Source organism: Hetaerina americana, unplaced genomic scaffold, assembly GCF_022747635.1.
Source record: "Hetaerina americana unplaced genomic scaffold, ioHetAmer1.1.p SCAF_13, whole genome shotgun sequence".
Taxonomy (NCBI): Eukaryota; Metazoa; Arthropoda; class Insecta; order Odonata; family Calopterygidae; genus Hetaerina; species Hetaerina americana.
In genome coordinates, this window is record NW_027286403.1 from 559,450 (window position 1) to 572,756 (window position 13,307).

The following is a 13,307-nucleotide window of genomic DNA, read 5'->3' on the forward strand; positions in this document are numbered from 1 at the left end:
GTTGATCTCCTGCGCAATAGTGCATATTTTTTACTATAACTATATTAGCTATACACATTCAGAGTGTCTGTATAAGGCGTAAAATGGTTACATATTTGGACAAGAGTAATGTGTGATCAAAATCAAAAGCTGTTCTCAACTATGATGACTGGTATTTCATAGAATAATATCAATCATATTATTAGAAACTCACCATCTGGCGCGAAGAAAGAGAATCAAAAATACATTCGACATTTCCTTTAGTTAAATTTTATATGGTAATTAATTGAATAATTGTTATAAAAGACGCAAAATTAGTTGGCATCGAAATATCGTAGGTACTACGGATTAATCTCTCTATATGTCCTTCCGTCGTGAAGAGCACATACCAGAAAAATGTACTTGTGAGTTCCTAAATAGATTTTCTTATACAGGGTTCGTCCGGAAAATAAGTGTACTGAGCTCAGGAAAAAAAATTTATTGCACTTTTACATATCTTAAGCTAATACTCCTCAAAATAGGACCCTTGTGAGTCGATACACTTGTTCCAGCGGCGTTCCCATTCCTGGAACGCTCCCGCGAAGGCATCATCGGGAACCTCTCGAAGACTCGTCGTCGACCTCTTCTCTGCCCTCCACGAACACCTTGTGCCACCGAAAGATCATGTTTCTGGACATGGCTGACTCCCCGTAAGCCTGGTTAATCATACCGACAGTTTCGGTAGACGATTTCCCAAGCTTTACCGCAAATTTGATGGAATAACGCTGCTCCAAAAACTTCGGCATCGCGTTCCGTGACGTGGGTCGAAGCGTGGAGGTTCGCGTTAACAGAGCTGCTCACTACACCACAGCTCAGAGCCGACTGCCTTTTTCAGCGTCGCTTGCCAACATACCCCCCTCCAATCGCAGCCCGTCAGAGCGGTGCTGGGCGCGCCTGGAGCGGCACCCAGCACCGCTCTGGGCGCCCAGCCCAGGAGTCAGTACACTTATTTTCCGGACGAACCCTGTATTAAACGGTGAAGGAGAGCCTCTATTTCATATTGCTAGGAAACGTTTCCGATGATCTGAAGTTATATTGGATTAAGCAGATAATAATTTGTTAAATTTGAACTGGAAAATATCTTACAGGATATACAAATGGTTATTAGCAGTAGTCTAACGAGTGAAGGTAGGTTTTCGATGGGCCGAGGCATAGCATTGTATTGTACTTGAAAGACCTGACTAGCATGGAAAGCTATACATGATTACTAAAGTAAATGTAAAAATAACTTCTTCGGTATATTTGTGCTTGAAAATTCCCTTAATTCCATCCTAAATGGGTAGTAGTTTCTCTCTTTGACAACGCTTACCCGACATTCTCTCCTCTAGGACCGTTTTTACCATCCCATCGCCACTCGGCACGTCTTGCATTCACTTATCCTGCTCTCTACGAGTTTCTCCCAACAACCTTCTCTCCTCCAATAGTATGCCTAAAACGTCTTCGTTTGTTTTGCATTTTATTTTTTCCATTGCTCTCCTCATCCACGTCTCAAAATACTTTTATATAGACCTATCCTCTTGTTACAAAGATCTGTTTTAGAGCAAAATAAAAACTGCTTTCCATATTGAAGTTTCCACCACTCTTTTTTTTAACACAGTTAAAAGAGACAATTTTATTCCAAAACACAGTTTTCACTGCGCAACAAACAGCCTTTCAAACCGACGTTAGGTGAACATATGATTGTAGCTCTGGTACATTTAGTCTGCTGGAATGGCTTTGGGTGAAGGGAGGGCACGAAAGATTTTAGAGATGGAGAGTGGGAAAGGAAAGATCTTCAGCATGTTGGGAGTGAAGTGGGAGTAGCCGAGGGAAAGGGAGAGGAAGGGTGCACGGCGGCTGGTCTTCGCCTGCTGGCAGGAATGTGAGTGGGATGGCTGGATGATGAGGGGAGGGATGGACACATGGTCCCTGGGAGCTTGGTGAAAAGGTTTGCGTGAAGGAGGACTGGAAGAAGGATTGTGGAGAGGGGAGTCGAGTATCGAGAGGTTGAAGAAAGGGGAGTAGCATGCGTACAAATATTCAGTGACGACATTTTTCAATACTACTACTGCCTAATTTCAACTGTTGTGCGCAAAAGTTCGTGTATGATAAAAAGGAAATTATTATGCCCTACATTATGTGGAAATATTACACATCAAAGATAAGGTTAAAGGGAGAAAAGATAAGGTAGATAGACACTAGTAGAGATAGATATACCATAAATATCTTTCCTCAGTCAATCAGAAGTCATAATAGTTCCTAAATCGAAGTCAATGTCGTCTCAAGTGGGAACCAGATTTAACCTTGCTTGCGCACATATAATGTATTCATAGGTTCATGTTATTACATATCTTAGTTGATTGTTGATTTTTTTGCGTGTGTGTAAGTTGAAATAAGTTTAGCATGAATGCGTACGTGCTTATGTGTGTGAATTAGTATGTTTTCTTTGTAGGTATTACATGTATTGAACCCTATTTTTACGGTTGGTATCCTAACACCTTCCTCCATACGCCCTTGTGAGTGTCTTGTGGGCTGTTGTGCTCATGTAGATGATGTACCCGGGTGACCCCAATCGGTTTAATACGCCAGCCAATCTGGGGCATTATAAAGTATTATTGGGTGAAATTTCTTTTTATTGTAATTTTTAAAATTTTCATGGATTAGGAAGATATTTTTTGTTTTGGAAAAAAAGAGGAATCCTCTTTTATATGCTCCCTTAATATTCACCCAGTTGGCCCTTGCCTAAACTCCGTTGCATCGTAGTTTTCCCAAAAAAAGTATATATAATTTAATATCAAGTAATTGCACAAAGTAACGCCTCCAGCCACGCTCGTAATTTTCCTAGCATCTTTACTTAGGGTGCCTGCGAAAACTCGCATGGTTGGAGATGATTATATCCACAGAGAAATATTTTTAAGTCCCTAATTCTTGACCCACCTTCTTTCTACACTCTTTTCAGTGGTAAATGCTTATCTTATCCTTCTTAATTTTTGAAAAAGTAATTGACTTTGAGTTTTTATTTATAATTCTGACCCCATAATCATCACCCTTAGTCATTGCTATGCTAAGACCGCAGCCATTTGGCTGACTGGCTTAGGTAAGATTGAGCATTCGTAAATCAAATTGATTTGGTGAGTTTCCCAACTATTTTCCTTCATTATTTCCGCTTTCCTCCTCCCTTGCCATTTCCTTGGTATTTATGATAAATAGCACAAAGATCACTGGTAATACCATACCAAGGATGTTTATTACCATCGTACAGATGGCAATAAACTCCGAAATTCATGTCTTACTTCCTTCCTACAGATGTCCATCTTGTATCTCCATTTTATATCCTCATTTGTGCAGTTTGAGACATTCAAAGGTTTCGAATGGATAGCCTTTCCTTTCAATCTACTCATTTTTTCTGTAAAACGTTGATTTTTGTACCCAGTTAACGCTTTTCAAATGCCATCTCAAAAGCATCCGAACATACGAAAATGTACATTTTCGTGGTGCACATATTTTACTTTCAAATAGTTACTTTATCTTTGCAATGATAATTTGAGTAACCATCCCCTTTTTAAATCCAGGCTAATTTCCTAGGTATTAACGTTTTCATCTCGACAAAGCCTTTCATTATTTTCTTGATGATCCAACCTTGGATGTTTGTGAAAACAAACATGCAGTACTCAACTACGGCTGCTTTTTTAATTAATGATAACGGGTATTAATACTGACCGACCTGTCTTCCAGCCAAATTTCATTCTCATAAATAATGCAAATGAGCCCATAAGTATCTTCGCTACTCGGGTTCCTGAAATATTAAGTAATTCTGCATGGATGCTTCTCCACAGCCTCCTACGACTTTATTTATTTTTTAATAATTATCTGTGTTGTATTTTCACAAGTAGTCCTCGTTATTAGCTCTCCTTAGTGACACCATATTCTCTTTTCACATCCAAAATTTCTTGTATTTCATTATATGTTATATATTTCCTGTAAAAGCTTAGGAATAAAAAAGGTACGGAAAGGATCGAACCTGTTTGAATAGGAACTTGAAACGTGAGGACTACGTTGAGGGGTATATAATAGAAGTGAAAATAAAATATATAAAGTAAAAGTTGAAGAGCAAAAATGTATGAGTTAAGTCAGGCTTCCGCAAGGTAAAATTGAAAGATAGCTTTGCTTACTGATGCGATAGCTATAGAAGAATGTATACAACCGAGGGGAGGAGAATCTGTGAGAGGGGTGATATGATGGCAAAAACTCTTCGAAAAGAGTGAAATAAACAAAAGGCCTATAGGTAATAAAATATTATTTGTAGAGGTAAAAGCCGCAACAAGACCTGAGTCATCATTGTATAGGTCTATATGCCGATAAATAGCCATTGGAAATAAGGAATAGTATACGCGATCAACGAGATGAATTGTTGCGAATATTTCTGCAAGGAAACATTTATAGTGATGAGGATTAAAACCCAGTTGTGGTCGTAAGCAAATGCAGTTCAGAAGGGGAGAGGGTTTTATCATAAAGAACACTTGGTTTAAACACCACAATAGACGTGTATAGGCGGAGAATGCCCGGAGATCTAGTGAGTTATCGACTGGACTACATTATGGTTAGATATAGATTCAGGAACAGCATTATCGTTATGAAATCGCAAGGTTTCTCACGAGTGGATATGAATTGTATTTATCACTTAAGGTTTATAAAAAACAACATTAAATTCAGGAGGATGAAAGAGGGAAGGCAGATGAGGAAGAGGAGTATAAAATACATGAGCAGGAAGAAAAGACAGGAGTGCAACGATACGGCCACGGCAACGCTACCTTACGCAACGCAACGTTTCTTCATTTTATTCAGAAACCATGCAAAAATCTGCGTTACCTGTAAATAACACTAGTAATCGCATTTATAAAGTAGAGGCGAAATTTTTAGTGATTATTAGAGACTGTAATACTAAGGTAGTGGTGCCATTGAGACAGTGACTCAAAGGTGACAAAGAGAAACAAAGGAGTAGAGGATGCTTTAAAGGGTCAGTTTCGTGGTTCATCTGGCAGTCTTATATACTTTAGGTCTATTCCTAAATTGTATCCTTGTGCCTCCAAGGGCGGACGGGCAATTATGGAAAGTTGGGGAATGAGAAATTATGGGGAGAAACCTTAGAGTGGTATTAGCTGCATTAACAGTGAAAAAGAGTCGTCTGTGCCTGTGTACTGTAAGGTTTGTCCCAAAAGTAGTGGGTAGATTCAATCAAAAAATGTTATCGCCAGATTTGATAAATGCACTCAAAAATCTTCGAAGTAGCACCCTTGTGCGTCCCAAACACCGTTGCCGGGTTTCCACGCCTCGTACGCCTTCTGAAAGGCTGCACCCAGAATGCTGCTAAGCTCCATCGTCACAGCCTTTTGTAACGCTTCTACCGAGTCTTGGTGACGTCCTTTTGGCACGGATTTTAAGCGGGGGAAGAGGAAGTAGTCTGGTGGTGCAACGTCAGGGCTATGGGTTGGTTCAGCCAGGGTTGCCAAGTTGTGCCGGGACTCAATCCGTTACTCAGAGAGCACTCGATGCATCAACTTTGCACACACTTCTTTTATGCCCATGTTTTCACTGATAAGTCCATCCACATCACTTTTAGGGATGCCAAGTTAATCAAAAACCATGCGAACCCTTAATCTGTGATCCCTCTCCAATAAATCTCTCACCATTTAAAGATTTTTGGCAATTTTTGAGGTTGAAGGGCGTTATGAACGTTCGGTGTCTTCAACATCTACTCTACCTTCCCGAAACAACCTGCGCTACTCAAAAACACCCGATCTACCTATGGCGTTATCACCATAAGCTGTCTTTAGCAGGTCATGGGTCTCTTTCCCGGTTTTATCCAGTTTATCGTAAATTTTGATGGCGTACCGGTGCACCAATAACCAGTTAATGACGAAGAGTAATGAGGTCACGTTAAAGATGCTTCGTAAAGAACGATCTGCTCTCCGTAAAGCCTGAGAACCAACTGCAACCGGCCTCTAGTCTTTCCTGTGACTCTCCTCTCTGGAACCCATCCAGAGAAACCGCCACCCGTCCGTCCATCAATCCGAGAAAAAATAAGTTCCACTACTTTAGAGACAGACCTTGTAGGTCGAGTGAAATGGTATTGGAAAATGTTAGTGAATGCTATGACATGGATGCAATATTGTACGGCGCGGAAGCGTGTTCACTCAGCCAATATGATAGGTACAGTTTAATAATTTTCAGATTTTGATTTCGGAAAAGTATGAAAAAATTAAATTTGAGATAAAGGAATACCAAGAAAGAAATACTAGATATAATATGCAAGTAGATTGAATCTTTGCTATAGTTTCGATGGAGGCCAGAACGATAACTACAAAGTATTTTGGTTGGTGACGAAATCTTGTAAACTCTGATAGAGAATAGCGTGTGAGAGTATGTTAGATAGAAGTGGCTGAGGATGGAATAGAAAAGATTTGTAGGACGGAATGACGTGGGTAGAATGAAATATGAATTTTAAAAGGCTTTACTGTCATGTATTGTTTATAATCGTATGCTGCCATTTTGTGTCTTGCTATGCGAGGCTTTGAAATACACGCATTACAGTGGTTTGTCTACGTTTCATTCCAAAATGTGTATCAAGTTTTAGGCCACAAAATATTTATGCATTTTCTATGATTTTTATCCATCTTTCCGAAGAATTTATTGTTTGATTTACAAAAGGAATCCATTGAATCTAATTGTTTCAAAGACATTTTCTTCCTTGCACGTATCAATGCAGTCTCAATATCTTTTTATGCAGTTACCTTTTCGCCCCTTTTCTTTGAATTTTCCACATCTTCTCATTGTTTTATCACCTTTCCTTTCTTTCTATTATTTTATCGATTGAGTAAATGGTTAAATTCCTAGTGTATCCTACTCTTTTATTATGTTTTATGTGCATCTATTTCCATCTCATAAATATTTGCCAATCAAGACTCGAAATTTCCGTAATCTTTGTTTTCCTAAATGTTTTCTTGTTTTTCGTTCCTATAGTTTTGTTTGTCTCTTTACTTAAGCTTTGGATAAGATGTTCCCATCAGTGTTCTTCTGAACCCGTCCCAATACTTCCCCTGAGAATGTTACCAACTGTCCTCTGGTACCACTTTATTTTTACCCAGTAGAATTTTACATTCCAGTAATTTATTCTCCTCACCTTAATCAGTCTCTTGTATTGAACATTAAACTTCATAAGAACTAACTTTGACCCGAATCCCCATCATCACCCGAAATCCGGAGACACAGTGTGAGGCTTGATGAATCTAATTTTAGCGTATGCCTAACTAAAGTACTGTTTTACGGATATCTATCTACCTTTATCCATTGAGGTTTTCCACGTTCACTTATGTTTACTCCGCCTATTAGTTATAGGCTTAGCTATTTATCCTATAAAAAGGCATCTCTTCGCAGTCATTTCCTTCTTTAGGATCAGAAACTCGTGCCTCACTCATTCTTTCTCTTTGCCTACAGTAGTATCCTAGTCTCAAACCAGTAAGGGCTTCTTCTCTCAAATTTACATTGCTATCATTTGGTTTAGTTGATCGTTTACATTAACGAGTTCTTCCTTCTCATTACTGGTTTCTACTTCTACTTCTGAGATACCACTATATTGACCGGGTCTGCTTTTCTTTACACAATAAGATTCTGGTTTGTTGTCACCTGCTCCTTTTTGATAATTTTATTTTCAGTTCCTGTTCACTAATGCTTACCCACGTTGACCTCCCTCCCTCCTCTATTTTACTTGTAAATATCTTCACTATTCACCTCTCTTCCAATCCCAACTTGTTCTGGCCTAACGTGTCTTTATTACGTCTCTTCATGAAATGTGAGGAAATGTTGATATTCACTAACTTCCTGGACCTTCTTCCTAACACTCACAGCCTCTATTTTCACGGATTTGGTTTTACTCTCTCTCCTTTTCTGCAGCTATATGTTCGGCTGCGCATGACTTTTGTTTGATAACGACGACAAAGGTCTTATCTATTTCGCTGCCAAGCACGACACCAAACGTATTGGACCGTATCTCGTAGTTGCCAATATTCATATTCTATTGTTTATTTCCATATTATTTTATTTGTGAAGTAATTTAATTGGTGGGAAGTTTATTCATGCCGTCTACAATACTGTTTAAATTTGACACTATCATTGAAATGGCAGTCCCATTGGGCGCTGCACGGACTACCTTTCGTTTGGCTCCTACCCTTTGATCAACGTGTCTGTCCTGGTTGTCTCTACCAGGAGTTCTTATCATCCCTAACGCCAGCATAATGTTATCGGTCATCGAAACACGCAAGCCCATCCAATACATTATTGCCATGACTAAGGTATTTTTTAAGTGTACATGTGTTTGTATTTTCCTTCCAACAATTTTGTTTGATAAAACTTTAACAGGCATGGAGCTTGCACGTTTGTGACACGTAAGCCTCAGTATTTATTCATTTTTCCATTTCAGTTTCTTAATAATTTGGTATCTCATCTTTTCACTCCAATTTGATCACTTCTCAAACTTTCATTTTTGCACTCTTTTCTTTCAGCTCCTCCCCTCAAATTTTTATGTTATTCTTACACATCAATTATGTATAACAATTTTAACATGGAATGATTTGAAAGTACATTTAAACAGGTTTATCATTATTAGTATGATGTTTCTAAAATTAGAACATTCGCAATCTTTGATGTCTGTTAATTTTTAATATTTATTTTTAGATTTTTAGGTAATCATTCAGGCATTATTTTTTATCATAAAATAGCATAAAAAAGTTTGAATTTTACAAAGAATGTCTCATTTCAACTTGTTAAATGCCTGATTTTCAGTGAATCGTTTTAGCCCAGAAAAGGTAGTAGCAACCAAAATGTGAAAATAATATAAAAAATAATAGTCATCATTGTTCAAAATAAAACAGAGGAGAGCTCGAAGGGTCAGTTATTATGGGCAAACACGAACCATCATGGTAATGCAGTAACTTCGGAATCTCTGGGTATCTTCATATGGTATGAATAATTTAAGCAAACAAGCAAGCACCATTCAAATGTAATTCTGGTGTCAAGAGAATGTTTTTCGTCCAAAATGGTATTAGCGGACTAATCCAAAAGAAAAAAATAGAATATGCCGCTGACGGAAACCGACAGAAGGAATATTATATTTTCCACGTGGGCCGTGAGGACAACAAAATGACGAGAATATTTACTTTTCTCTGTGAAGCGAATTAACAGAATAGCAACCAGTAAACCATGCGTTTATTCAATAAAATATGATTTCCATTAGCTATTTATCAATCGAGCCTATTCAAATTTAATAACTTAAATTCATTTTCCGTAAAAATCAAAGTTATTCCCCCACAGAAATAATGAATGAAAATGGAATTCACCCGCAAATAGAAGTGCGACTAAGGAGCACGAGTAGAATTCTTTGAGTATTAAGCATTCCAGGCTTTCACGAACTAGAAACGAGAGAACTTGAGGGTATACTACTATTACTTATACGGACGGTATGCAAATATAATAATCGCTTTTTTTCCAGGCAGGTATCTCGAAATAGTTTCATCGACCTGCTGGGCACAAATATGCTCGCATCCTTAGGCCTGTTGGCACAAGGCCTTCGCGCGGCTAATCGCAATGCGTTGCCCTTAGACTTTTTAAATTCGGCTCTTCCTTGGGCGGCGCAGTGGCGTTTGGAAGATGAGTGCAGCGGCCCTCTGCGGTTCCACCGCTGCTTTCCTCACAAGAATGTACACACCACCCCTTCACCCTCTCACCCTCTTCCTCCTTCATTAACGCATTCATTCCTGTCCTCGCGTCGCCAACGGCCCTCAATCAAATCCTCCGCCAACTATCTGCCGCCGCTTTGCTATCCCCCCTCCCCTGCGCCGCCGCCACCAATCGATTGCCTGCTCCGATCCCTTCTCCTTTGCCCAATCATAATATGGAGTGATGCCATAAATAAAAGCAGACGTTTTTGCGGCTTAGAACGCGGACATCTCAATGGAATTTTTGCCTCAAGAATTGGAAAGATAAGAGGTGGAAGCGTGTTGATGGGAGATTTGGATTTCCTTCGACTCAATATGTGATAAATGGATTGACCACAATGGTAATATAGGGATTTCTAATATGCTAATGCCTGTTGGTGAGTTTTCCCGATGATCCCTTGCCTCCAAGTTTCCTATTCCCAGCTAGAACCTTGCGTGTACGCTAAGCCTGCTTTCTGAAATATCATCATTTGTTCATTTTGATTAAGATTTACATCGAGCTCATGCAACCTTATCCCCGTTTCATCCTCATCTTTTAAATTCACTCGATTGGGAGTGCATTTCAAGGCCTCAAATGTTATCTACCTCAGGAGAGGACCAGCATGGCACACTCAGTCCTTCTATGTGTTTCCTACAATATCGCAGAAATTGAAGCAAATGTCGTTTATGATTTCCACCATTTGGGGCAACATCACAGCTCTGATTCTTTCGTCTCATAACAACATTATATGTTTTTTATAAATAAATAAATCTATATATATATACATATATATATATATATATATATATATATATATATATATATATATATATACACATACACACACACACGTGTGTGTGTGTGTGTGTAGATGCCCAAGAAGCCATGCTTTTTCATACGCAATGAGAACCTCTCAGGTTGTTTATATTTAATTTCCTTTAGTCAATGGCACGGTGAGACTGCTATAATTAATACGTTACTCACTTCTCAATTTGGATTAAAAAACTTGAAAGTTAAACGTAAACTTAAAATGAGTAATGAAACCATTAAGATAGTCTCATGACTTTTAATTCAATTTCAATATTCATTTCAGGAGTAAAAAGACGCATCAGTATCGTTCGCCAATGGCCAGCACTTCAAGGACGTTGTGAAACAGTCAAATTAAAGGTGAGCCTTCGTCACTCGTTTTGTTTATAAAACAATGTGCATGGTGATCAGATTCTTTAATGACATGTTTTAATATATTTAAATAATAATTCTATCAAATGATTAGTATTTTTGCAGCTTTGCATTCAAAGTTATTCCAATGAAATCAGTTTTGTCTCGTTCAGTTTTTCAAAGCTATCTCGATGCTTGTCACAAATGGAAATATATTACGTGAAGATGGAATTAGGATTCATATCTCTCGCTGGAAACAACCTAAGTCCATTTGATAAAATAATTTATTTCAGTCAAGGTAATTTTTAAAAATATAGTTTGCGATGGCTGCATTTTCTTAACTATGCCTAAGCAGTCGAGGCAATGCCATAGGGCCCGGAATACCGCACCCCTTAGAAATGTGCGACGGCGAATAGAGAGTTCCCAAACTGGATTAAAACATGGAGAAACGCTGTAATGAATGGAGTCATGAAGCTTGCGTCCAGCTCTTGACTACGGTTGTGGATAGATTCTGAACTCCCATATAACGTGAAATGTATTTATTTGTCTCAATTATTTATATAACGCTATGAATTTACTTCAGTAGTTTGATTCATTTTTCATGATGAATTGAATTCTTTCATGCAGTGCACAAAGTGCATGGCAAAAAGAATTTCTTTCAGTTGCGAGTGATCAAACTTTTGTCGGTAATTGAGCAGCAAACAAAACTAGACTCAAATAGGCCTGCTCTTCCACACTGGTGGAAGAACTTCTGCTTGGCCATTTATTTGTTTCCTTGAATTAGAAGTATACCGGTATGAAATGATTAAGAGATCTACAGGGTGCAGTAACGTAACTTCCTTTTTTCAAATGAAAAACACTTTCAAAAAAGGAAGTTATGTTTCCGCACCCTGTATTATACTTTCAGAAAATATCTATTTTTAAATTAAGACTAATTTTGGATCCCTGAATGGAAGGGACTATCGAATTGTTAAAGATCTCTCTCTTTCAGAAGTGCCGAATATAGAAGAAATATTTGGCAAACTGAGCAAAGTATCCTCTTGCCTCATTGATCTATAATTGAGTGTGCATATTACCGTTAAAATTGGAAAGCAGTTATCTCGGATGCATCTAATGATATACATATCCACCAGTGACTCTACGCCCAGTGCAAAAATATCCTTTGGGGTTTTTTAACCGTTTTTTCATTCAGTGCAGTGATTATTGTTCTGAAGATGACATTTGATTGAGAATAACGAGAACTGTGAGAGTTGCGTAGGGCACTGCCTTATTAATTAAGCTAGCGTTAGCTATTTAATATTTAATTCTGTATATGGCTGCGTAGGTTTTTGCGGCGGTGGTTTGAAGGATTCTGCATTCTCGGGTTTCACCGCGTTGTTGTTTCATGCTGACTAATTAGAATTACAGCATGAAACAACAACGCGGTGAAACCCGAGAATGCAGAATCCATTTAATTCTGTATTTACTGAGGGCATTTATTTGTGTCTAAAATTATCTGTAAATAGACATGAATTAGGAAGTGACCGGTCCTAACATCTAGGCTTGCAGAATGCCCAAAAATAGAGAATTATTCTACGGGAGAGGAAATTTCAATTCAAACACACATTTGAATTTCTCTATGGTTTTATTTAATACCTAAATTTGAGACGACAAATTCTCTAAGAGACATAATATAAGAGAGAGAGAGCTAAGTGATAAAAAAACTGAGTTTGATTTAAGGAACAATTCAGAGGATTTTTAAATAATGTTTTTCAACTAAATTTTACCATTAACGTACTCATTCCTATCTCTATTCGTGCATGTTTATCCAAGGTTAAAATATGGAAAAATTCTAAATACCTAGCTTATTTCGTTATGACAGAAAATGTATTGCTATAGTTAAGGTGTCCTGAGATATGTGCTGAATGTCAATCAATAAACTGTTCCAGTGGATATTTTTTGTAAATTTTGTAATTTTTTCAGTAAATTAATTACTGAATTTCCTTAAGGAACCAAGTGAATCTTGTAATGGTAATTGGCTCAGCTCTAATATTCGTTGAAGTTGAATGAGTCGAACGTATCCTGTAGTAGGTTGACGGATGTCTTTGCTTAAAGCATATCAACGAAATGAAACACAATGTGTAACGAAAACCATTGTATCAGTCGGATAATTTCTTGTTTTTGAAATTAGAAAGACCTATACAGTGATGCGTATTAATAATTTTAATTCTTTTAATTTCATTTAAATATCACGTACTTGTATTTTTATTCTTTACGTTCTATATATATTAATAGTTACAATTTTTGCATTGAGAATATTTTTGGAAGAGCATTTCCTCTTAATCCTTGCCTCAATAACAGTATTTAGGGTCCTAGATTAGCGCTAATGAAATTATAGACACAATTGATTTACTTGTTAATCT

The 13,307-nt window shown here is 37.8% G+C and overlaps 1 protein-coding gene across 1 annotated transcript in view; it reads left to right on the forward strand.

Moving 5' to 3' along the window:
- LOC139686039 (Ig-like and fibronectin type-III domain-containing protein 1) overlaps window positions 1–13,307 on the forward strand; it is an 862,041-nt gene that overhangs the window by 146,372 nt on the left and 702,362 nt on the right. Inside the window, exon 3 of the mRNA XM_071583133.1 lies at window positions 10,841–10,914. The gene's annotated coding sequence lies outside the window, so the exon portion shown is untranslated. The remainder of the gene's footprint in view (window positions 1–10,840; window positions 10,915–13,307) is intronic.